The sequence below is a fragment of the Antennarius striatus genome, chromosome 16 (genome assembly GCF_040054535.1).
Source record: "Antennarius striatus isolate MH-2024 chromosome 16, ASM4005453v1, whole genome shotgun sequence".
NCBI classification, from domain to species: Eukaryota; Metazoa; Chordata; class Actinopteri; order Lophiiformes; family Antennariidae; genus Antennarius; species Antennarius striatus.
In genome coordinates, this window is record NC_090791.1 from 13,281,929 (window position 1) to 13,308,010 (window position 26,082).

The 26,082-nt window shown below is 41.0% G+C and overlaps 1 long non-coding RNA gene across 1 annotated transcript in view; it reads right to left on the minus strand.

Annotated features, from left to right (window-relative positions):
* Positions 1-4,377: 4,377 nt before the first annotated feature.
* LOC137610383 (uncharacterized) overlaps positions 4,378-26,082 on the minus strand; it is a 47,270-nt gene continuing 25,565 nt past the window's right edge. Inside the window, exons 2-4 of the long non-coding RNA XR_011038474.1 lie at positions 19,921-19,981; positions 7,315-7,379; positions 4,378-5,263 (exon numbers count right to left, since the gene is read on the minus strand). This is a non-coding gene — a long non-coding RNA (uncharacterized lncRNA). The remainder of the gene's footprint in view (positions 5,264-7,314; positions 7,380-19,920; positions 19,982-26,082) is intronic.

Here is a 26,082-nt window from a genome sequence, read left to right on the forward strand (position 1 = left end):
GTAAAGCTTCACTTGAAGGCATCATTTGTCCTTGCAGCTGACACCCTCTGTCTAAATTCACCAGAGGCATAATGAGATATCTCTATCCGACCATGTTACCCAGTGTAAACTCTAGAATACAACCAGGCCTAACAGCTTGGTTGAGTCCCAACATGACCTTTGACTTGACCTTTCCATCACAGAGAAAGGAAACACTGTTTGGGAAAATGCACATCTAAAAACGTGAATGCATGCCATTAAAATCTGTACTTTCCTCTTTGCCAGTCTCTAAAGGTCAAGCTGCTGAAGCTTTGGTACTGAATTACCCTCTTCTGGAAAATTTAGTTTTTCAAGTGAAAACAGGGAAAAAAAACAAACAAAAAAAAATTGTCATAATTTCCCCCATCAGACAGATTTTCCTCTGCGGCTAGTGGGCAAAGGTTCAAACTTGGTATTCAGTGGGCTGGGAATGACGTCCTCAGCCAGAAGCGACAACTGAAAGTGATGAGGTGGCCTGTAAGTTGGTATTCTGAATCCAAGAGTGAATAGACTGTCAGTGTGTTGTATGACGTAGAAGGGTTAAATGGCTGGCATCCTGAGGTTGAGAACGTCCAGATCTTCAGTCTGCGACATGAATTAATTTTACAGTCTGACACAGTCTAACACATCTCCATTATTGACTTGCATGAAGAAGAGTGTCTCAGTGGAAGAAAAAAAAAATTGCACAACCTAAATTAAAAAACAAGCAGACTTCCTACTTCAGCAATGACAGAAACTGACTGACTGAAACTCTCACCCAGTCGTGTCACCAAAAAACATTCAAATGGCAACTGGTTTCACATTTGATGATGAACTATATAGTTCCGACAAATATAAATATCTCTTTTGTTATAATCACTTCTCCAGAGTCCAGACAAAATGAAACAGGAAATGATATGAAGTAAAATTATGCTGGTTCATAAGGTCAAACTTGTATCATCTTAACCACAATCAAAAGTAAAACCACATCACTCTGCACCTCACCACCCCTCTCACTTTCATTACACTCCCCCTTCCACTCCTGCCCGGCTCCACCCCAAAAAGTATCCCACACCCCGTTGCCCCCGCCCCCTCGCCTTGCCACTGCCTCTCCACATTGATGCTAATAATTACCACTGAATGGATCTGCAGATTCCCATGGATGTCAGTGAAGCCTTTGGCCTGTTCTGTCAGTCCCCTCCTCCTCCTCATCCTCTCCTGCTTCCCGAGCCTCCCCTTCCCCTTTTTTTTTTCAATGGGGATTAAGAGAGAGAGGGATGGAGAGGGTGAGAGAGGGTGCTCTGCCAGACTGAAGGATGGTTTCCCATGCCACTGCTTCATCTATGTCACCTTGCCAATCAAGGTTGTCACCATGAATAAAATCGAGAAGACTGCCGTATGTTTTATGATTTTTGGTAAGCACACAATTTTAACGTCACGATTAATTAGCATTGTGTAAATTGATAAGTTTGTAAATGTGGTTGTAATAAAGTCAAGGTAAATCCAATGACACACTAGAAAGTGAAAACCTGTTGGAAAATAGGTTACCTCAATAATGAGCAATTGTGGAAAATAGAGAGGAAAGGGGAAAGCAGTGGATTCCCACAATTACTCCTGTGCAAGCTGAGCTGAGTGGATCGACGTCATGGTCACTGGAGCCCACGCACCCTCAGCATGCCAGAGGTAACCGATACCCAGTCAGCACTCATCCAAGCTCAAAAACCTACTAAAGCTGTGCTTTCTTTCAAGGAAGTCCAAGGAGGGGCCAACCCAGCACACCAGTTAATCACATCACACCACAAGAACCAGCAAGAAAGGGAGAGCATGAAAACTGGAGAAAAGTGCACTTTAAAGTGGGTAAGAGACTTGGCATGATGGACATGATAAAGCTGCATGGGAAGAGCAAAAAGATTTTTCTTTCCATTAAAACCTGTATGCACTAGCACTAACATGCATCATACATGACTCATTAAAGCAATATGTAATATTCAACATGAAATGTGGGCATTTTCCAAAACCATTTTGTTTTTTTCTTCAAATGCAATTCCAGTTTGAGAAAATGGTTTGGAGTATGCTTAAAGGCGTCTGTGCTGCAAATGTGTGTGGAACCAACAAGGTCTGGCTCCAGACTGCATGTCAAACTCACTTTAAATTATCGTCATTAACAATTCCAAAGTGACCGTATGTATGTATGTGATACTCTGGAGTCCAGGAACAGTATTAGTACTGGATGCCTACCAACATGAAAAATGGCATTTACTAGATAGGGTTAAAGGTCATATCAAGCTTTAAGTTAGGCAGTTCCTCTGGCTCTGATTCTGTGGGAGAACTTTGTATTTGGTACTTGACATCATATGAATGGAGAACACCCCAATTACTGGCCTTTTTAAAATTGTGGTTACATAAAAAGAAGGAAACAGAGTTTCTATGTAAGATCATGGCATCTTTTAAAATGAAAAATATCTAAAAACTCAGTTAAATACACACACACACACACACACACACACACACACACACACACACACACACGCACACACACAAAACAAAAGGTGTAGATAGGAATGGAACTAAAAAGCTGGACAGGCTTGAATCTTCTGCATCTCAATGCTTTCATTAATTAAAATTAATTATGTCTTGTTGGCTGTTCATGAGCCCGCATTCCTCTTCAGATGCCCTGGTTCTCCACCCCACAAACACACACACACACACACACACACACACACACACACACACACACACACACACGCGCACACACACACACACACACACACACACACACACACACACACACACACACACACACACAAACACACACTCAGTGCTTCAACCTCATGAGAGAGAACTTTAGACACAATGAAACTTCAACAAAAACTTGGCAAAACTTCAAGTGAGAGCTCAGAAGCCGAAACAAAGCACATGCTTGACATTAAACATTTGTGGCTTGACACCTTTTGCATGAATACTTCTCTTATTGCAGAATGTTACATCAACAGTCCCTACGGGGGAAAGGTGGAATGAAGAGAGAAGACTTCTTTATGGTTAATGCGGTGTTTCTTCTTTCTCCCCTTCCTTCTGTCTCCTTCTATCATTTCCCAAGACTGTTAACCACAAACACAAAAGCAATGCTGCCTGAGCTCATTAAGGAGACAGCCAATCTGCAAAGTACTGCCAAGTCCTGCCCCACAACCTGGGCCTAGGCCTGTTGCTGTGGCAACGCAGCATCCAAGAACACGGAGGGGAGCGTTGGTTGTGCGCTGGTGCTGGTTGTGTTATGTTGCGGGGGGGGGGGCATGATGTCATCCCGTGGTATGGAGGGGGGCCAGTGAAACCCTGAGAAAATTATGTCACCTTTTGTTGAGCCGGTCCATTCAGTGCTATAGAAGTGCAGTGAATTGAGAGCTGCAGAGAGGTCATTTTTCCCCTGAGCTGCGTATCTGTGTGAGAAAAACCAAGGGGGAAAAATAAGTGGGAGGGTGGGGGTGGCGAGTCCATTGTGGACATGCTAATGTTGTTGACCATAACCAGGGACATAAAGATGTCATGAAGCTTTACTTCCAAAACATCAGTGCTGGGGGCCTTGGTCTTTCTGTTGGTGATGACCTCGTCCCTCTGCAAATTTGATTATTAATATGATGCCTACGATGCTTTAAAATAAGAACATTGTCATTGCAATGGAGCCTAACCTGGTTGCTTTCTTTGACAGCAGAGAGAAAGAAAACAAAAAAGCAACCCCTTAAGAAATAATTACCCTCTACCCTTGAACTCCCACACCCATGTCTTATTCCCTGCAGAGAGTGTGGAACCCCCGTATCCCCAGGGCAGACCTGAATCACAGCTGAAATTGACAGTGAGAGACATGTGAATGCTTTTAATTGTAAAACGTATTTAAAATAACTGAAAACAATAAATGCATTTCTAGTGTATGCCAGGATGTCTTTCTATGTAGACAAAGAGCTGTGGGGGATACTCGAAACAAAATGAAAACTCCCTGACCCAGGACTGGCATTAAGCACACAACTCTCTTGCAACATGGTGACACAAAGAAGGGTTATAGAATCTGAAAGCTCTGAACACACAATACAAATTTTCCACAATGTCATACATTTCAGGAAAACTTACGTTAAAAATAAATGGGGATCACTTTAGTGTTGACCTATTACTCATATCGGTATTACTAAGTACCTTCCAACAACATTTACTGATTTAAAAATGCATTGAAATGTCACGTTTCCTTTTTCACTTTGAATTTCACTCCTCTTCCCCTGAGCAGCACAAAAAAGGAAAGTGATACAACTCCTGATGGTTGCAGATTGGCAAATACTGGTCGAACTAGTAATGCAGCCAGCGTGACTAACAATTACAATTAGAGCCAAGCATATTCAGACACGTAACGCACTTTATTAAAGAATATTACCAGTTATCAGCCTCGCAGATCTGCAGCTGCAATGACAAAACAAAGCAGCTTGGATGTACTTTTTATTTCTGCAAGTTTTCATAGACACAACAAAGGTTATTGGGCTACAAATCACAATGAGTGTAAACATCTTGACAGAATTATTAACCAATTTAAATAAAGGCTGCCAATGTTTCAAATGGAAAAGTTTCAGTAAACATTTTTAGGACACATTCATCAGGACTTGGATGACAAAGGCTTCTCTGTGATCTTGCACTGTCAAATGACAATTCTACATTTCAGGATAAGGAGTTTAGAATGACGATCAGGAGCTACTTCATTCATTTCATCTTCACTACATAAACTTTATATTGGTGTACAAGTTCTCTGTGAAAACTGAACAAAGGAAATATAGCATCTGAGTCATTTCCATTTTTAGTTCCAGCTTCTCTTTTGTCGAGAATAACACAGAATATGTCACAGCTACAGTGTATGAGCAGGAATGTGAGTAAAAACTGAACCAAAAGCAGATGTATAATGCAGGAAAAAATTAATCCCATTTTAGAAAAAGTCAAACAATGTGAAGATCCAGTGTGTCAAGTCTGGTAAATGTACATTCATCGAGATTACTTTCCTATCGAGCAACTCTCCAGGCAGGCTAGACTGATCTGTTCCATAATGTCTAAGCAGCAGAATACCCTCCACTGTCCCTCTGAGTTTACGTCAAAACATTTCCAAGTCCACGCCGGTGGTGCTGGATCCCGAGAGCGTGATTGTCAGTGATGGAGATCACGCTGTTCGCAGCCATGCCAGGAACAAATATCTGCTGCAGGGGATGCTGGTCCATGGTCCAAACCAGGATTTAGCGTGATCCTAGAAACATAATACAGAAACTAATGACTGACTGAGGCCAAAAACAACTTGAGCTTGACTATTGACACATGCATCACATCCATAAGTTTAGAAATGTAGGCATACAGATATTAAGCTTTGTTTTTGTTTTTTCTGTTTTTTTTTAAACTGCTCAATTTGTTAATGCTTGTTCCACTTATGGTGGGTTGCAGGGGTTGCTGGGGCCTAACTTGACTGATTTGCAGGGCGAGAAGCGGGGAACACTCTGATCACACCAGTGAACCGCAGAGCCACATGAAGAAAAAAAAACAAGACACTCATGCACGCACTCACATCTACGGGCAATTGGAAGTTCTATGCTTTTGGGGGTGGGAGGAAGCTGAAGAACCCAAAGATAACCCACGTGGACAAGGGGAGAACATACAAACTCTGCACAGAGCGGTACTCAAACTTATTTATATAGTAAAAAACACAAAATAATTATGTATTAGACATTATGTATTAGATAAATTTATAAACTTTCACTCAAAAGTAGGACTAGAGGATTTAAACTGGGCTAACAGAGTCATGCATGAAACTGCCAAAGCCTCACCTACAGTTGAAATGATCGTCTCATGAGCGGTTTCAAATTCTAGTCCTTTATTTCCAGTTTGGAAATTATGACCAATCTTAGGGTCTTTATCATTTCAGGCTTTGACGATGATATCAACATATCTCTTCTCTGTAAATGGTTAAGGTGGAGATGAGAAACAACAGCTAAAAGATTATTTTGTTGTCTCGGCAGCAGACTTGATCAGTGTACAACATCTGCTTTTATCACAATGTCAGAGAAGTGAGGTAACGCAGGTGGGTGGCCTCATGGCAGTCGGTACCTGGCTTTACCTGTGCTTGCACGTCCCACCTCCCACCAAATTATATTATACTCCAACATCTTCCGCTCGTGGCAGCAGAATGAGGGAACTAGCTTGTCCTGCCTGTTTCTTGCCCCGGGAAGGAGCAATGTGTCAGAGAATAACCAGTAATTCATCAGTGATTCTCTTCTTTCTGCCTGTCTGCACCTCTCAACTGATTTACCTGCGAGGAGTCACGTTTTCCAGTGTACAGGATGTGGCCTTACTCTTGTACACTCCCTTCTTCTTCTTCTTCACCTTCCTGTACGTTTCTGGCACTCTGTACATCCTGGTATGCCACAATCACTCTACCTGTAATTGTTGGTTGTGTGATTTTTTTTCCAGCTTTACCTTCTAACAGTCACCCTTTTGCCTGCTTTGCTCTCCGTTTGCCCTATGCTCTGGATTTTCCCTTCCCATGTTTCTCTCCTTTGCCTCTCCTTGGAGCAAAGCCCACAGAGCAGCATCAGCAAACAGAACCAGGTCCAAACCTGCCTGAGTCTCAGCCTGCCCGTGTACGCCTGTCTGTGCCTGGGGCTGCTACTGAGGCCAGCCCCTATCATCTTCCATCATCAGCACATCTACTGTACCTGTCTGCTGGCACGCTGCCATCTACACAAACAGTTCTCCTTCATTTACCAAGATATCCTGGTAGAAGAGGAAAAGGAAGATAATGCAAAGCTGAAATATATAGAAAAAGACTTCTCATGTTGGGTTCAAGCATGTTTGACCGCCACCCAGAACATGCACACCTACCACGGGAGGTATATACAGTGCCACTCATTCAGCCTGCTGACTGTCCAGCACAGGCCCTTCAACGGGTTTCTTTGAAGGCCACCGACTCTGTGGTGGGTCATCAAAGCATATCTTCATTCAGTTCCACTAAGGGGATATGAGGCTCCTGAGAGACGCTGTGTTTGAAGTGCTATCTTTGTAGCACCGCATTCTTTGCTGTGCTGTCATGACTTGAGTTACAATACAAAAAAAAAAAGCAAGACCATGGGCACGTAGCCAGTGCCGTGTCCCACATACATGAGAGCTACCGCCGCTAACTGTGGTTTATCTGAGCGAGGGTTCTACACTTCAGTTTCTTACAGCAACTGTCAGTTCATATTAAGACTGCACTGTGTCTGATCACATGTTCTACTTGATGAAGATCAAACAAGATAGAGTCATCCCTACCTGTTGAATCTCTTGAGATCATGTTTCTATTAGTCAGGTTCTTCCTGGAGCACACCCGAGATCACCTGAAAAAGATAAAGGATGAGGAGATGAAATTACTTCAAATCAGAAACAACAAAACCCAGCCAACCAGGATTCATGTCACGAAGTGAAGCTCTGCCAAAACTTCAATTCACGTGCAAACAAATGCATAATTTTTCATGGTTACAAATGAAACTTTTTTCTGTATTCACAGATATGATAGCCGGGGTTTCAATGGCACCTGAGTAGGGTTGATGCCAAGAAATGTGAGGAGATCCATAGGAAGCCATTTACAATACATGCCAGTGTCTGTTGATGATCCTTTACTTTCTTAAGTAGTACTTTATTATTATTTTTGGTTGTGCCCCTAAGCATGAGAACTGAAATGGTATAGGATTTACGTCACTTTATGGGAGTCTGGAGGTTACTTAACACTGATCATTACAGAGTACAATGACTTCACAAGCATGGAGTAATTAATATCAATCAATTTCACCTTAATTTTTCAAAATCCCCAGCCTTATGTCCAAACCTAGTTGATTTCTGGCAATCATACAGGCTTTCACCAATATCTTCATAGAACATTTAAACAGTCAGAACTGGAGTAGCAAGATACATCACTCCACTCTTTTTTTATGTGAAATAATAAAAGTTTCATTGGTCCTGTGCAGTACATGCAGATCAGTAGAATATAGGCAGTCAAAGTGATTTTTTTCCATTGTACCAGTTAAAATTACATGGTGTGTGTCAGGTCCCTCTTTATCCGTTCAGGGACAAAGGTGCTCTTTGCTGCTGAGTTTCACTGTCCCAGACCAGTTACCTTGGCAAAAAAATGCCTTAGTTACAGAACCTCCCTTCAGGCTGAAGGCTCCAAACGTTGAGGGGAAAAGAGGAATAACAGGACAGCAGGGAGCGAAACTGAATACTGGCAAATTGTTTCTCAGAGTTTTTGGAGGACATGGTGAAATGAGTCTTTCTTTCCTCTCTCTTTTAAAATACCTTTCCCTGGCACCAGGCTTCATAGGTAGCTGTGCACTGGTTCCATTTCTTTTATATGCCTTCTAATATTCCCTTCTTTTCTGCCTATTGTAGAGAGCTAAGTGAGTTATCATGTACACCAGCAGGCTGGAACATCATGTGGTCAGGCTAAACCTCCAGATGAGGTAATGTTAAGCTGGACGGTAAGCCAGGGGAAGGGTTGGTCGGGTCTTGATTAGCTCAGGGGCAGGGGCTCTCTAATATTGGACACCCCTTTGTGTGGTGAGATTACTACCTTATGAAAAACTGCCCCTGCTGACACGCCTGATGGGATCAGAGCTTCCTGCCTGTTGCATCGTCCTGCTTATGAGCTCTCCAAACACAGGAGAGAGATCACAAAACCAATCACCAAGTATACACACTTGAACCTCTGAGAAAGGACAGACATGAACGCCGGGAGACCATTCACATCTCACAAGTTCTGTGTGTATGTCTCCATGTAAACAAAAATGTACAGGGACACACCAGCAAACAAACACGGGGCCTCAAACCTTACCTGAAACGGTCCCTTGCTTTTATTGGTCTATGTGTTTGATGACATTTGATGACCCACAGATGGAAAGCAACCTGCACTTATGAACAAGGCCAAATTACATGCAAACACATGCTCATGCACACTCATTTGGTTTTACTGTGGTAGTCTCCTCTGGCCACTCTAAAATGAAAATCACATGATGGACCCTATCCAGCTTAAAAAAAACAGCCAACATCTCCACCCAGAAAAAAAACATCAACAAAGTTTTTTTTTTTTTTTAAAAGAAGGGGGGATTCAGAGGCAAAGCTTTCAGGGGATTTGGTACGAGCAGTCCTCTAAAGATGGCTGAGGCTATAGGATGATTTCAATTATTTGATATAATTTCTGATGGTCCATTAGTTCAAAATAAAGCTCTGATTGTAAGAGCAGTGTAAACAGAAAGTTGCAAACAAACCCTGCATCAGAGTCTAAAGCAGAGGTGTACTTTCTTCCAGATGTGTAATTGAGTGTTAATTAACACTGGTCCTGCTTTCATGTAGCCTTCACCCAAACAAATCTAATTTCAAATGAAGAACAACGATGTAAGTGCAACATTCTTGTTTAACCACACAACAAAATTTAACACCTTACTCTTCCTACTGTGTAGAATCCTGCACAAACGAATGCTGATGTGTGTAGAATGGTTGCGAATAAACCATTCAATGCTAAGGATTAGCAGCATGCCAACAATAAGCATGCAAGACTTTTTTTTCAGGTTCACTTATTTATTGAAGTTGAGCAACAGATTTCAGCATTGTACCTTCAGAGTATCAGTAACAATGTCTGCAATGTTTTAAAAAAAAACACGCACACGCACACACACACGCACACGCACACGCACACGCACACACACACACACACACATACGCACACACACACACATACACACACACACACATACACACACACACCATTCAGTGACACTGGCACAACCTTGTGCCGGTGGTCCTTTAAACCAGTCATGTGAAATGACCCGATCCTCTCTACAAATCAGATTACATCTCCAAGCTGAAGTCTGCCAGTCCATACACATTTAAAGCACGGGGCTCTGGTCTACGACTCACACACACCAACACACATTAACACACACAGCTTAATCAGATTTTGTCCCTCAAACCCGCCTCTTTCTGAATGTACTCTAATAATACATGTGTCAACCAGGTCCGGATGTAGTGGTTCAAGCTGTGCATATAAACTTACAAGATATGATTAATGTACAATGATTAATGTAATGTATGGAGTATACTGTATGTTCAATACTAAAGTAGGTGCAGAATACATGTAATCTCTTGATTGAGAACAAAACCAAACAATTTCTTTGTCAAGGAAAATCTTAAAGAGTTGCGATAAGCTTCCTGTCAACAGTGTTCAACTGCTGTTTGGCAGTTCTGCTATGGAATGAGCACATGTGGTAACGCGTTTATAGTGTGTCTGGCAGGAATGCAAATGATTCAAGTCCTATTGAGATTACTGAGCACTGATGTGTTAACACAGCAAAATTATCCTACTTTCTTTTGCTTAAATTAATGTCAAATTTGCCATGGTTAGTTTTTTTTAACAAGCATTAAGTCATTCAGTTTTTTAGTAAGCAGAAAAGTGAGTACACAAAACTATTAATAAGAGTAGTCTCTGTGTGTTAGCCATATTATGCAATAAGGACCTGTCCTGGATATACCCTGTCTGTTGACTCCAAGTCCTGTTACAGAAATGGCAGGATTGATGATCAGATTTGGAGTTTTGAGTCATAATGTAAAAAAAAACCTGGTCAGCTAGCTGCTAGTTGACTGGTTGGCTTGATTAAACCCAGATATCTAGAGAAGGTACAAGTCTCTGTCCAAACAGGATCTACCTTAAGTCCCCAATACACTGATCAGAAAGCCCTTCAACTACATCAGCATGTTGCTCCAGTCCAACAAATATCCAAATCTTACTTGTTTTTACAACTTTTCCAGGAAATGTGAATTGCTTCAGAAATCACTGATGTCTGGAGAATAACACAATCTCTAACAAATATGTCCACTGTGTAACTTGGTGGCTGAGCTCCATTTGCCCTTGGTGCCGTGGAGGTCAGTGGGTGGGAAGTTGTGGGTGGCAGGAAGAAGAGACAGTTATGACTACAAAGGGGTGTCAGAACTCTGTCAATAAGCCCAACTCAAGTTCAACTCAAACCAGTCAGTCTCTCTTCACAGTGACACCTGAGAAGACCTACTATGGAGACCGACAGTGGAGGGAATTGGGGAAACAGACGGACTGGGCTTTGGGTTAGATTGCATTGGATTTTCAGATAAGGTGACAGGAAAGAGCGAACTGGGGCAGGGCAAGGGGGGAAGATGCCTTGGCTATACTGTTACCCCAGGAAGAGCTCACTCACCCTTCAGATCATCTGCCACACCTGTAGAGGCCAGTTTCTACAGTGGAACTAGCCAGGAGTTACTTGCACACCAAAGCCCATGGGTGTATTCAACTCAATATAACAGGGTTCAAATGGTTCTACTAATGGTTTTACATTTTGAGCACAGAAATAGGGACATGTGTCTACTTAGGATTACTGGAACAATTTTTGAAAGCTGATCATATTTCAGGAGGCCATTGAATATCCATTGATTCCAGTGTATAAACAATACTTAACAATAGACCAAAACATAAGTAGTATAATCAGTTTTGTCTTTTTTCTTTAGTTTGACTGTTTTTCAGTTCTGATACTGTTAAGGACATCGTTCAGGCTTCTGAACTTTGAAAAGACCTTAGTGAAAAACTGTATTTTAATTCAAGAGATCCCCAACTCTATATCAAACACAGGCAGCCATTTCTTAAAATCATGTGTCTGTGTTCATCTGTTGTCACTATTAGAACAGCAATAACAAGACAAACCGGTTTCAAATCTATGCCAGAAAATTTTTAAACATTGGTAACAAGAAACTGGTTGCATCTGCCAGCTACAACATCTAGAATATTAATATGTTATTGACATTATTATAATATATTAATAAATGTGACTCCTCTCCATTGTAAATCATTGTAAATAAAATACGTCATGGTTTCTTAGTCAGACAAAGGAGGAATGGTGGCACTGGTAATATTGGGAATTGTTATCATCTTTGACATTTAAACAAGCTAAATAATAAATGTATTGATTTGAAAAATTTTCTCGGGCTCGAAACTAACTGGAAAATTAAATGCTGTGATGCAACTCTGGAGACGTGGTCTGAGCACGCATTCCTGACAACACACAAACACACACACTAGTAAAATAAACACAATGTAGTATCTTCATCTGGAGTGCATTTCCTGTCCTCCTGGTAAGCACATGGCAACTAGTTCGTATTTTACACCGCTGTATTTCACTGTCAAATGTTGCTCGTGTCTGCACAGAAACAACTTAACACAGAACCTCTGGAACAAAAATAATAATTTTAAGCTAAACTTTAACCTCGGTTTAAAATTTGAAAAATCGAAACTGAAGACGTGTTATGTTGGTTTATGATACGATTTGAATGAGTGCAACAAATGACTTAAATCCCAATTTTGTATGGAAACTTAAGAAGAAGATAAAATCATATAATGCAACTCTATAAAGAAAAAGAGAATTCAACCCTCTTACCATTCTTTGGTGAGCTTTTCATAAAGAAAACTAATTTGTGTGTCAGGTTTTATGGGGCGAGAAAGTGAAGACGCTGTTAAATTCAAGAACAACCGACGTGATGAACTGTTTTAGCTGAAACAAATATTTTTTTTAACACATTTTTAACCCAGTAGAGGTAGTGACCAGGGGTGGTCAGCTGACCTGTGAAATATTGGTTTTAGAGTGAATGTAAACAGCCTCTCCCATGATGGGCCTGTACCCTACACAGAGTAAACACATGTTTCCCATTGTGGTTGAAAGGAAAGGGGATTAAAGTGAAGTGTAGCCAGAGCCGTAGCCATGCACCCCATGGTGGGATCAGAGTCCTCCCAGGTCTTTCAGTACTGCTGATGCAGCCCAGTTGAAAGTCTCTCCTATGTGGGGAGCAGCCATAGCCAGATCTATCGGATAAACTAGGCAGGGCCCTCTAGAGCCCAAATTTGAGGCCTTTCTTTGGGGGAGTTAAGGAGGTAGTCATGTTAACATGTTGACAGAACTGCCTGACTGATGCCGGTAGACTCTCAGACAAACATAAGCTAGGTAAGGATTATGAAAAGGTGTTGAAATGGAGGGGATCTTGTTTTCCAGAGATCCAATATGTTTCCCTTCTGAAAGAGAGATTGCTGTCAAAACTTATATTCAGGGCAAAAGAGGTAGAAAAAGAAAGTGGTGAAGGTGGAGTTAGATTAAGGACAAAAGCAGAAAAATCAAGTTAATCGTCATTGGTTTTGGCTTCTAACTACAAACTTTTCAGTCCAAGGCTTTCAGGTCAAATAGGCCACGTTCAGGTACCATGGGGGGCAGTTAAAGCAGGAGACTGTGACTGTGCAGCCAATTAAAGGACATTTAAAAAGGCAAAAACTACAAGGGACATTGAGGAAGATATGCATAGTGGAGCATATCTACACTTACCAAAACTGCCCATTATCCAACACCCTATAAAGCTCAGCTGAGACCAATGCAGCTAGACAGCTTCCATGTGCTGTAAATAAAAACACTTTCTGTGCAGGGTAAAAAAGGATGTTTCGCTGAGCTAAATTCCACCTGCCTTTTAAAATTCGGACTGGAGTCATGAAATTAATACTTTAAAAATTAATTTCATGACAATAGAAGAAGATCACAAAAGATACATGACATTGGTATATGTGAAAGTGTTTGTTCAGGTTGCAAATGAAAATATTTTCATGCAAAATGAGATGGGATTATTTCAAGATTTAAGCAAAATATTCCAAAAAAAATCATGAAACCTCTTTCTTAACCTTTCGGCCTCAACATTTACACTTCAAACATGGATAATTATATGTTAATTTAATGTATATGTCTTGGAACAATTGTTTTTCTGTTCGTTTGAAGGTAGAATGCAAGACCGAGGATTTTGCACAAGGCGAAACTGTTTGCGTAGATTATCAGAACATTCTCCTGCACAAAACATGGTGGATGAAAGAGTAGAAAATGTTATTGAGCATACGCACTCTTGTATGCTGAAAATGAAATCAGATTTATGTAGTATTTGGACTCAGCTAGGTAAAGGTCACACCAAACAAGTTAGATCTGCTCAGTAAACCCCGTTCTCTCTGTGGTCCAGGTGACTCTCAGCCAATAGTTTCATAACACACAGCGCAAACACATAAGCACCACTCTCTCCTCCTTCATGTAGCAGTGATTTCTGATTCCACTGAATGCTGCACTGGCATTTGGCATCTTTATTTGATTGATTCCCATAATGCTCTTGGGGTGTTTTCATTTAAAGTAAATAAATGACAAAAAGCATTTTCTGCAGCCCTGAAATATTAGATCTAAACATGCCTCTGGGTGCATGCAGAGCAACAAAGCAAGATGGAATTGGTTGACGAAAACAGGAACAGCATTAAAGTTTTCAGACACTGATCACATTATTGAAAGGGATCGAGTTACGAAGGTTATTTGTTAAAGTCTCATGACTAGAAGCATCCGTCTGTGACAGATGTGAAACTGCACAAATATCGGAAAACACATTTATGCATTAAGACACTAGTCTATAAACACCGCATAGTATGCATGCATGTGATTGTCTGTGCACACATTATTAACACACCAATTTACTGGACTGTTGGTGGAAAAAGGCGGGATGAGGAACACATCAAGTCTAATCCATCCTTGGATTAAGAGTAGGCAAATATCACTAATAATAAACAAATGACTAACATTCGCAGTCTGTGTGGTTTACCGGCCTTGGGGCTCCAGGTAGAACCCAGCAGGGTCTGGAACCAATCCCTGTTGTTTATCAGTGTGAGCAGAAGCAGACGCTTGTGAAACTTCCATTTGGGTCCTCCGTATTTCATTTCCAGCTCAAACCTCGAACCCAGTATTTGTTAGTAAATAGTTGTATGTATGATGATATGAGGTCAGCGAAACTTTAAAATAAATACGACCAAAAGATGCTGAGAAGAAATAGTCATCAACATGTGCTTCTTCTGTGATATAATATGAATGAAAATCTAGATTTAAAGTACAGCACTTTTTTTGTCTGCATGTATCCTCATAGTTTAACCCCATAAAAGGGGGTCAACTTTTTATGAGATCAATGTTCGTTTTAGTCTTGCAGCAAAATCTTTTCCATATTTTAATGCGTTTACATGCACGCTTTACAGCATACCGCTGACATATCAATTTATTTTGGTCTTTAGCCCTGAATGCACACTTTTAAAAGAAGACAGTGTTATCCAAGAAATCTGGATAACACTGGCTAAATGGTTTATCATCATTCAAGCCAACCAGAAGAGGAGGCAGGGCTGAGGCAACCAAGCGAAGCGGGGAATAACTTTGGGATAGGGAATGTGGATGGTAACATGACTGTGCAAGTTGCAGCATTAAGCTTATTTACAGGCTTTAGAAATAGATGCATGATACAACAAGTGGTGTAAGTTGCTTTGTATAAGTTATAAACGAATGAGGGTCAAACTAAGAGCTTTTACAACTTACAAGAACTGAGAGACGTCAGTAGACATCTTAGCAGTGATCCAGAGAGCTCTGCTTTGGATCGTGTTCTGTGTGTACCTGACTGAGGATAGTGAATGAAGGATACTGAAGGGCATTCTGTCTGTATAAATAGTAGAGGGATGGAAACAATGTAATAACAAGAAATTAACACACAAATAAATAATGTACCACAAGTCACTGATGTTACCAAGCCATTTACAGACCGACTGTACTCTTGACTGATATTACTTGAAGTTAAATACATTTTAGACTAAAACACTCTGTCAAACAATGCAATTTTCCTGACCGTCAGATCTGTTCGAATTGTATAAAAAAATACATTTACATTTTTCAGATATTAGTAATAATATGTCTGTGATGTATTGGCTTCAAGCAACATTTCACAAATTATGTTACAAACAGGGGAAACGACCATGTGACAGATCAACACAAAACCTTTTTGTAATGCTCAATAACAACTGAGCTGTGCGTGGCACAAGAAGTCAATATGAAAAATACGGCAGGACAGAACAGGTTGTCGGTTGCTTGTGTGCTTTAAGTGTCATCAAGGAAATAGTAGGAGAGGAATGTTAGACTGATAAACTAATGGGCCAATACATTTCTCAAATTGTAACAGGGCTGGTTAATTAGCACCATGAATCAAACCTGAGGGCAAAGGTAAAGCAGTGAAAGCAGGCTTGCCATGTGGCAAGTGGAGTCTTCTGCTAAAAGGAAATCATCCACTGTTCAAATGAACTGTTTGGCCACAGAGTTTACCTGCTGAGACTAGAGGCTTACCAAGTTTGAAGGATGCTGTTTCTTTAACCCTGTCCCCAAGCATGTCCCTGACCCACACAAAAGCCATCTGGGTTGTGGTGAAGGGCTTTTGCAACAACATAACTCTTTGAATCCACACGCTGCATGGTTCTGCCTGCGGGGCATTGAGGTCGCCAACACCAAGGCTTTTACAAAATCTCCTCCTTCTCCTTCACCATTCTAATCCTGGCCTACATGACTGACTCCAACTGAAAGCACCACACACCAGAGGTGGGAGCAAAAAATAACTGTGTGATTCAAAAAAGACCACCTGCTCATCAAACTAAATTGCACTCACTGAAGGCAATAGAGAAAAAGAAAGGTAAGAGGAAAAATAAGTACGAGCAAAAAGAAAGTCACAGCTCTCCCACTGTGATCTTCGCAGACAAAAGAACAAATTACGTCTCTGTGACACAGCACCTGAGGGTCAAAAAATCAGCATAGTGTCCCTCTCAACACTGTTCGTGTGCGAGCATGTTGATATGGCTTCCATCAGTTCCTGCAAAAGAGCAGGAGAGGTGCGCAGGCCGAGATTTCAGCCTTTCATCTTAGTATCTTTTGTATTCTGCAACACTCACGTCTGCTGTCTGTCTTTTCTATTGCACAGAATTGACTGTTATTATTCCAAAAAGCATCATCTTTATTAATGCCACAGGTCTCAGGACTGTGCACTCCAATGTAGCCGGGTCTGGAGAGAGCTGCGACCAATCTCCCTAGATAAAAGCTCAGCAGAGAACTTTATGCAAGCCAGAGAGCTCAGACAGGCCTTCATCCTCCCTCCTCCTCCTCCTCATTCTCAGAGAGGGAGGCAGAGGTCCTACAAAGACTAAGATATAGCTTTAATCTTCCGGCACTTTCAGTCAGACATACATGCAGTGAAAGCTCCTCTCTCGACATCAGTTCAGGTTGTTAGCCACTAGTCAGAACAAATGTATTTGACTATGAGTGAATGCACTTTAGAATGTTTGAAATAAAAGAAATATCATTAATGCAAAAGTTTGAAAACCTGGGAAAATAAAGGAAATAATTTTGGAGACACATCACAAAACTTTATCTGCTGACATTACAGTTCATGTCTACTTGGGCTCATGTTGTTTGTAACTTGTAGTGGGAATAAAGGCCCTTTCCTCATCATGCATGATGAGTTATTCTAAAGGTGGTGTGGAGAGCTGACGTGTGGCCAGGCCAGAGTAGGGCAGTGGCCAGGGTCTCGGCTTAGTGCCTCAAGCCCCTCGCTCCAGTGTTCACACAGCATCAGCTTCTGGCCTGAGTCCGGACACTGATTTATGAGACAGGGGATTACCATCAAACCAGCCGTGAGGACCACCCAGATGGTGGCACAGGACGACAGCCGCACACAAACACAAATTTGAATATACTTATGCATTTGCACAACTGCAAGATGTACCTTTGTATGAATATATCCACAGAAACCCAAATAAGGTCTGAGTGTTTGAAATATTAAATATTAAACCCATATGAAAATAACCCTTGAAAAGCTGCACATGCATATTTGGAGTACAGTGGGAGGGATTAATTTGCTGAGGCTTCCTCATTACCACAAAGCCAGTGAGCCAGCTTTGCTGATCAGCATTTATATGTGCCTACAAGATGTGCCTGGTTAGAGGTAATTCCACTCAATCACGTCATACTATTTCCTTATTTTCCTTACTTCAGTTTGCATCATGCACAATTGAAGAGAGATGACTTGTGTAATTTTCTATCTCAACTAAGCTAGATCCTAAACAAGAGCCAGCCATGTAGCCACAGATGGCGAGCAGAAGCAAGACTCCAGCTCTAGCATACTTTAAAACTTTTGTAGTAACATTGGTCATTGTGTTTAATACCTTCATTTTCTCTCTCACTGTAACCTTCATCCTTCATACTTTTTCGCTAAATAACATTTTCATCCAAAGAAATGCTCAGTGCAAATACACTGAGCAAAAAAAAAAAAAAAAAGGAGGAAGAAAAGCACATATTTCTCACTTGCCAGGGCACGGCACAAGTCAACATCAAGGCTCCAGTTGGATGAGCCGAACAATGAGAGTCAATGACAAATCGGACATGTTGCATTCCTTGGGCTAACACCCACCTCATAAAAGGGAGACAGGTAGGCAAACACTCACCAGCCCTGAGCTAATGACCTGTGTGGAGGCAAGTGCACACTCCCATGTGGGCAGGTGAGCTTGTCAATAAGTTGAAGCGATGATGGAAATTTGACTGCACAAACGTGTGTTGGCATTAAAATATGACATAACCACGTCAGAAAAAGAAACAAAAATGGTTTTTTTCCGGATGTAATGTGTATGCAAGTGAAAAGACCAGGCAAGACTTTATACAATGTATATGCTTATCTGTTAAGAATTTGTTTGTCACAATTTTTCAGCAAAAATAAACAAAAAAACAATTTAATTCAGCGAGATCACCACAATGGCTGCAGGAAGAGGAATTAAATGGGTTTGAAGGAAAGAAAACCAAATGTTTGTACATAGCTGTCTAAAACCTTGTTTGCACATGGGCACTTCTGGTCATGTGAGAACGTTTGAAAACACATGCCTGTGTCCCAGGAAATTGTCGATGACTGTGATCACTCTCCTAGCAAACACATCACAAACGTTTCCCCCTCAAGGCCTTGCTTCCCAGCAGAGCAACACTTGACAATGACACCACCACTTCACTCAGTGGGATGCAGCCTCAACACTTCCTGATCATGTGACCCCCTTTAACTGCCTTTTGAGTGGATGCTCGGATGCAGAGAGGATGAGGAGAAGAGGGAGCAGTGGGGAGCTGGCTGGCAGGGAACACATGAGAAAAAACAAATTCCTGCCCGACCGCCATGGAGATGAGTCAACAGCAGGTCCGGGGTTGTGTGTATGGGGGGGGGGGGGCAGGACGGCTCGGGGTTGTGGGGCACAGGCTGACCTGCTGTAGTTAACAATTCATTCCCGTATCCGGCTCCCAAATGATTGGGCAAACACAGAGTACTGCAGAGTCAAAAGGGCCCCAAGGGGCTGAGGAGAGGGGCATCACCCTGGGGTGACGCTCTGACAGCCACACACTGGTTGGTGGAGGGTGGACCAGCTGAAATACAGAATAAGGGATGGCAGACAACAGCCAGGGAGGCCTCAATGGATGTGGGAGAGGGGCTGAGAGACCACAGTACAGTCACAAAACATATTGATGGTTGTGGGTTTGTTTAACAGTTTAATTAGATGATTTGTATAAAAATATCTTTTTACGGATGAAAACAAGCTGTTGTCAAGCCACAAGAAATATCCCCCAGAACATTCTGAGAAAGTTCTTAAAGTTTGTTAAATTTACATTTGTTCACCAGTTGTGCAACACAATTAAATTATTAGTTTTCTATGTTTTATAAGCCTGAAACACAGCAACAATCTGGATTTCTGGCAAACATCAGCTTTGTTGCAGACAGTGAGAACATTTAACACATCTGCAAGAGCACAAAGCAAAAACTAATGAACAACAAATACAAGGACAAAATATCACCTTATAAATACTAATCTTTCCAAATAAGGATATGTGGATAAGCAAATGGGAATAGAAACGGTTTACAGGAGAGAATTTTAACACAGCACAGCAGCGCACTGAGACTTTTTGCAGAAACACATATACTCACCAGAAGATCCCTGGAAAGCAATTAAAGGTTGATGCCTCATTCCAAGAATTGTATTCCTTCACTGTGAAAAACAAAAATAAGAAGACAAATGTCACTTCTCACGCCGACCATATCGCATTACATTGCTATATCTGCTTAACTCCTCGCTCTCCATTTGTTCAGCTGGGTTCATTTAGGTGAAAACAGTGTTGAAGCATGTAATATGAGGTACAAATGGAAAATTGTTCAAAGCCTCAACCCACAGGACCCCGCTTCCAAAACACTGACCACTTTACAGTGGAGCAGAGCACCACTTGAAAATAATAGGTCAGCGACAGAAATAACAGCTGAGCGGCGGGTGGATTTCATCAATCTCACATCATACAGAAATACTGCAATATATTGGTTAGACTTTAGGGAGTGAAAGTTTTTGTCTGAGTCAGCAGAGGCTATCATATGCTACTTTATGCAATGTCATGGTCTGCTCCCCAGAACGGCAAAACCAAATCCCATTATCCAATTTGCTTACTTTTTTGAGGGTTGGCCTGTTACCATTAAGACAGACATTTGATTAGGGAGTGATGTTTGGAGGGTGTGTTAGCAGAGTGGATCTGTTACAGGTTCTACACGACTACTTACGTCAGAGCACAGCATTTTCATCAGCACTGCTGAAGCAAATGTTTCCTTTCTAAGAAATTGCAATGCTCTCCACAATAATCAACCTAACAAATCATCTTATAAATGAAAAACAGGACTGCGTCGTTTATGGGGTGTCTGTCAGAAATGAAGAGAGGAGAGGAGAAAACTGAAAATGACAGATGATAAAAATAGCAGACATTAGGAGTCACTTCTACAAAGGTGTGTCATTCTGGGAGTTGGGGACAAAGTTTTGGCTGCACCCATGCTCTTAAGTTAGCTTATTTCCTAAAATAAAATTTGAGTTCAGTTACTGGCATCAGGGCTTCCTCCTCTCTATTCATGACTTCAGCAGCGTGCCGGCGTCACTCAATGACAAATCAGAAACCATAAAAAAAACAGACATCAGGAAATGCATAGACACAAGGGAGCAACTGCAATTTAAATTGAGAATTAAACAGAGCACAGACTCTTGTTTGATTCAGAAGGAGAGCAACAGGCTTTTACTCACGAGTCTGTAACTGTGAGAACATACAGTGAGTAAACGATAGATGACACATAGGCCTATGTGTGGCAGACAGGGGAGGATGCCCCCGGGCCAGGCTGAGCAGTAAATGAAGCTGACGTCCCATCTAAGCTCAAAAGCATGCTAGTATCAGGTCTGTAACTAAAACACAGGCATAAACACAGGCGATGCTAGGGATTAAACCCTGCTATACCGCCGCAGGAAAACCAAAGACAGCACAGGTGTAAGCTCCCCCACCAACATATTTCTTCACCGTTTCCGTTCTGCCATCATAAGTCTGACTGACAGCTCATCATCTGCCCTTGTTCACTGTGTGGAACTTGTGTAAATATCTAGAGGCCTTTGTGTGTGTGTGTGTGTGTGTGTGTGTGTGTGTGTGTGTGTGTGTGTGTGTGTGTGTGTGTGTGTGTGTGTATGTGTGCGTGTGCGTGTGTGTGGAGTACACAGACAGACACGCACCCATGAATATAATGGATCCACGTCATGCCAAAAGCATCTTGCAGCACAACGTGACACATTCTTTCAGAGACTATAGAAACTCTCCAGTGATTAATTGTTGTTTTATTAATTATATAATGTCTCACAGTACCTTTGGAGTTAAATCTGATTTGCCAAATATTTGACAATTTTAAAAGAACAAAAAGGGTGGACTAAATTATTCTACACTTTTATGTGACTATATATTTTTCATGAAGGAAGAACATCGTATAGTAAGAACAGCAGAGATTAGGGGAGCGAACACTTCCTCAGTAAACAGCACCCTCTAGAGCAACACTCAAATTCATTCCAAACAGTCTTATGAAGCAGTTGCATGAAAAAAGTCAACTAGAAAGTCTGTGCCCGTTGATAAAGCTGACCCTCTTACATTTGTGCAGGTATGGTTTGATTTCAAAGGTGGATATGAGCAAAAAGACATGGAAAGCTTAAATATACAAAAAAAAAAAAGATGAGTCAACTGAACTCATTGTAAAATGAACTAATTTCAAGAGATAGAGCATACCTTGGTACACACATATGGGCAGACAGATGGACCAGGGTAACCTTTTTCTATTCTAAATAACGAAATATAGAAAATAAAGAGATTGTTTTCTGAGGCATAGATGATAACTGAGCCTAGCTTGATTTTATTTCATTGTGAAATCGTAATAAGGCAAGTTGTGACAAAGTTTGTTTTAATCACATTCCGAGTGATTAGTGGCTGCTAGCAGGACACAAGATGGATTGAAATATTCCATGCATGATGGAAAGAGCTGAGGTGGCTGGCAATAAGTAGGTTACCAAAAACTATGAAGCAGGCTACGAAATATGAGCACACAGTAGGACATGAAACCTAGCAAGACAAATATCCTCTCTCCCTCTCTCTCTCTCTCTTTCATTTCTATCTCATTCACCCTCTCTCTGTTAGAGTCAAATCATGTTACACAACCACAAAGGAATGCCTCATATATCCGAGGCAGATTTAAAACGAGTGGAAAAGAAAAGAACAGTAAAGAGAGGATTGCGGAGGGATCCAGTGAAGCAGTGGGTGTTATTTGCTTCCTTTAGGTTTGTGTTAAAGAACAACACAGTGAGGAGCTTGGCAGTACTGTAAAGGCACACTGCAACGATACACAAGTCCAGGCACATATACACATAAGTACTTCACACATGCCTGCATAAACTAAATTGGCCTGAGACACACAGTTTTGTACACCAACCAGGGAGCAATACACATTTCCGCAATATTTTTCCATGCCATTAATAAAAACAGACATTGCACTCTTTCAATACAATTTGTTAGAATTTGGGGAGCACTTGAAAATCCATCATTTTATGAGCTTTATACACTTTCCCACAGAATTCCCAATGATTTTCCATGCATTTGACCTCCACACATTAAAGTAGCACTCAATTAGCACAAAGAGCCCAAAACAGGGTAGTCATACACTACTCAAATATGACATATAGCTTCCACCACCCATATTTATGAGACCTCTGCTGCATTTAAAAATGCTTTTTTCCCAACATGTAGGCAATATAATGTTATCCATTAAGCCCAATTAAAAGAGATCTACATTTCTGAACATGTTGAAATCTGTTAAAAGTCTCAAACAAACCAAAACTGAGCCGAACCACGTTGGCAATGTCAAACAGATGCACACTTTTGGAATTACCCTCTATGTTCAAAGCACCTTGATAAGGAGACAAAAGCTGGGTTTGCTTTTTACGTCAAGACTATCTGTGTCTTTGTTGGTGACGTGTCATTCAGTTGCACAGACAATAAAACACACAAATATTTAAGATAAAAAAAACACTTTGTGGTTGGACTGCATTAGTAAAAGGTGTGTGAGTTCCCTGTGTGTACAGCAAGTTAGCATAAGGTCAAAGTGGTGAAGTATTAGAGAACTGTTTGCTCTCTTCCATGTACTCTTGGGGACCAGCCTATTTCAGAGTTTGAACAGTGGCATGTGAAACCTGTTAAAAAAAAACATGACATGGCACCACTGTGTTTGCTTAAGAACACCCAAAGAATGAACTGCCATTACAAAACAAATCCTTCTGCTCCTACCTGTTGAACAAGATATGACACAGAGCGGAAAAAGTAGTTACAAGAGGATCTACCTGATGGTGGAATGACTTGCAGTTTGTTTGGAGGTTGTCAGCAGAGAACCTTCACGTCTGACGCAAAGAAGAAATTTATGAGCAGAAATTCTTTTATCTTTTTCCTCAATGTATCAAAATGCAAGTCCATGATGATTTTAACTTTTCATCATGTCTACTGTATGTGATATTGTTTATACATATATGTTTATTACATGCATTTGATAAGTAATTAGCCAATAAATCCACTGTATCACAGAAGGAATTTACTACATGTGTGTGCTGAAGACAGTCATGGTGCCCTTGTAGCACTTTTAATCACATCTTGACATCTTAATGTGAGTTTTTGGAAGCGAAACAATATGAAAGGTATTGTACATTCAGTACAAGATAAAGGACAGCGATATTTTTCTAAAGACCAGCAGTTGGTTAAAAGTTGAGGTTTACTGTCTGACATGTTTGGTTCAAGCTACAAAGCATTTTACAAACGAGGCCAAACTTTCCTGGCAGAAGAGAACAATAGGCCTGCAGAGTAATTATTACAGGATACTACACTAAATATTACAGACAAGCACTCGGAAAGCTGGTGTAACTCATCCATCTGTGGGTGGGGGGTAACTGCAGCACATTTATCACCTCTTCATCCTTTGGCTGGGTTTGTGGGTAATGTGTCTGTGTGGAATCTCCTGACTAACTGTACCTCATACGCACGAGTGGATTTTTTTTTTTCCTGCTTGGAAATTAGTTTTGTGAAGTTAACAACAGGAATTGCAAAAATTAATTGCAGCAACAAAACATTGTTTTGGTTTTGGCACCCTGTTCCGACCTCATCACTCCCCACAGATATGTCTCTTGCAGGTAACAGTGAGTGTTTAACAAACCATTTGAACTGCCTTTACTAGAACCTACAGGTGGATGCTCGGGGGTGGTGAGGTTATTACTGCAGCTAACAGTATGGATGCTGACCACCAGCGTGACACACACACACACAAAGATAGGAAATAGATGAGCTTAAATAGCCCACCAAATAGAGGGGAGGGGGTGTTTGATGTCAATGTTAAAGTTTAGCATCAGAAGTATGAAAATTATTGCTATCAATTAAATGTCAGGTTCTTTTCTCCTCCCAATTTTTCTTTCCCATCATCTGACTTTTGAGTTTTCATCTGCCAGGCAGGAGGCCTAGGGGAAGACCAAAGAGGAGGTTTATGGATGTAGTGAAAGACGACATGAAGGTAGTTGGTGTGAGAGGATGCAGAAGACAGGGTTAGATGGAGGCAATTGATTCGCTGTGGCGACCCCTGAAGGAGAAAGGCCGAAAGGAAAAGAAGAATCATCTGACTTTTCAAATTTTTTTGTTTTTGTTTAAATAAGTCAATTGTAGCTTTGAAAATGTGATATCATGATGTTTTTATTTTCATAGAAAACCTATGCCACTTTATTACATACCAATATGTTTCATATTATGTAGTGTACATATAAAACTGTATATCCTTACATAAATAAAGGAACCGAAAGGTTTAAAATTTGAAAATATTTTTTTTGTAATCATATATATTATATTTTTTATTTTAATTTGGCCCCAATTACCTGATCAGGAAAACACTTCAGAGTTGGACTAATGCAGAGCCATTTCTTACCTTTTGTGCTCATTGACAGCCATAATGAGTGATTCATAAAGGATGATTTCCTCCATCAATTATATTTTACATCTTCAACATCAAGGCCAACAGAAGCTTCAAATATGCCTTCTCCTCAGCAACTGTTATATCAACCATTGTCATTATATTTTCAGCAGGGATCCAAACTTTGCTCTTATATAACATGATTCGTCCCATCAAAATAAACTGATGCTTCCAGTAGTAAAGCTGGATGGCATTGGGTGGAAATCGATCAACTGGAATATTTGAAAAGGTTCAGAGGCACCTCAAGCCCGCTCCCTTTCCCTCCCCACCACCATCCTCGTATCAGAGGGGGCATTGGGAGAACTGGATGTGATTTGTATGTGTGTTTTTGAAGAGGGGTGCTCATAAACAGCCGTGAAAGGGGCCCCTCTATTCACCCCGCTAGCAGAGATGCGCTTCACTGCGCCAGCCTTTTGTCTTCCGTCTTCACAAAACCTTAAGCGTCGAAAAAAAAAGGCTTGATTCTCTCAGTGTGAGCAGACTCAAATGATGCCATTAGATTGGATGCCCACTTTGGATTTAAAAGGCTTCAGTAGTGTTTGAAGTGATTTAAAAGATGCAGGGAAGAGCTGCCTGCAAATCCTGTTTGGAAGCAACACTGAAGGAGAATGGAGAGGTAAAATGCCAAGCTGCTGATTATTCTATAGTACGTAAAATTGCTCTCAACTCCATGAGTGCCGTATATGTTAAAACAAAAGACAGAGAGCATTCTTTTGTCATGTGATGAGGGTCAATGTGCTGCAGTGGTGCACGGGGTCA